The following is a 1575-nucleotide window of genomic DNA, read 5'->3' as shown; positions in this document are numbered from 1 at the left end:
ACAGAGTAACAGAGGAACACAAGGTCCTGATAACATGGAGTCTAAGCTTGATTAAAGAGAGGCTATGATAGAGTAACAGAGGAACACAAGGTCTGATGACATGGAGTCTGAGCTTGATATAGAGAGGCTATGACAGAGTAACAGAGGAAAATAAGGTCCTATCTGATGACATGAGTCTGAGCTTGATAAACATATCAAGAATCTCGCAGCCCAGTTTCATGGGCTTAGTAGCCTCAAACCAGGAGAACTTGCCTACGAATTGGCACATTGAAACAACATCCCTGTGGAAGGATGTGACGTTGAACAGAGAGATCCACATCTGAATGTAGGCATACATTGAAGATATACAATATACCACACCCCCATTCCATGAATTAAACGTTTTGATCTAGTGTCACGCCTACTCCCTGTCCGGCGCTCGACGTCGCCGATCTACTAACCACCGGGCCCTGGCAACCATCATTACAACACACCTGCACCCTATCATTACGCACCACCTGTTCCCTATCATTTATGCACCACCTGGTCCCCATCATCTTATACACACCTGCTCCCCATCATTACACACACCTGTCCCTCATTACGACACCTGCTCCCCATCATTACGCACACCTCGCTCCCCATCATTACGCACAACTGCTCCCCATCATTACACCACCACATGCTCCCCATCATTACACACACCTGCTCGCCATCATTACACACACCTGTTCCCCATCATTACACACATCTGCTCCCCATCAGTATGCACACCTGCTCCCCATCATTACGCACACCTGCTCCCCATCATTACGCACACCTGCTCCCCATCAGTACGCACACCTGCCCCCATCATTACGCACACCTGCTCCCCATCATTACGCACAACTGCTCCCCATCATTACGCAACCACCTGCTCCCCATCATTATACGCACAACTGCTCCCCATCATTACGCACACCTGGACATCATTATCTCCTTGATTACTCCCACTTTATTTAGCCCTCAGTAGACAGCAGTCATTAGGTAGTATTGTTTTCATTCACGTGCTGTACGCTTCTCATGTTTTGTTTACCTGCATTTATCACGATTAAACTAATTTTCTGCACCTGCTTCCTGACTCCCGCGTATCTGTGACACCTACTATATCCAGCATCATCAAATCAAATGTTATTTGTCACATACACGTGTTTAGCAGATGTTATTGCGGGTGTAGCGAAATGCTTGTGTTTCTAGCTCCAACAGTGTAGTAATATCTAACAAGTAATATCTAACAATACACACAATCTAAAGTAAAGGAATTTAATTAAGAATATATACATTTTTGCACGAGCAATATCAGACCGGCATAGACTGAGATACAGGACAGATACATAAATGCTGAAACCTGAACTAAAGACCTTTGGATCCTGCGGCTCTGTTTGGGCTAAATTACTGTGAGCGCTGCTATCTGTCCCGGGATCCTACCAGACTCCATATAGGGGGAGAGACGCGAAAGCCCAGCTAGCCTAGCTGGCTCGGCGGTCTCAGATGGAGGACGCTATTGAACGTTTCCAGCATTGCATTTACATACATTTACATTTAAGTCATTTAGCA

This window comes from Salvelinus sp. IW2-2015, unplaced genomic scaffold (genome assembly GCF_002910315.2).
Source record: "Salvelinus sp. IW2-2015 unplaced genomic scaffold, ASM291031v2 Un_scaffold3291, whole genome shotgun sequence".
In the NCBI taxonomy this organism is placed as follows: Eukaryota; Metazoa; Chordata; class Actinopteri; order Salmoniformes; family Salmonidae; genus Salvelinus; species Salvelinus sp. IW2-2015.
This window is presented reverse-complemented; position numbering follows the sequence as displayed.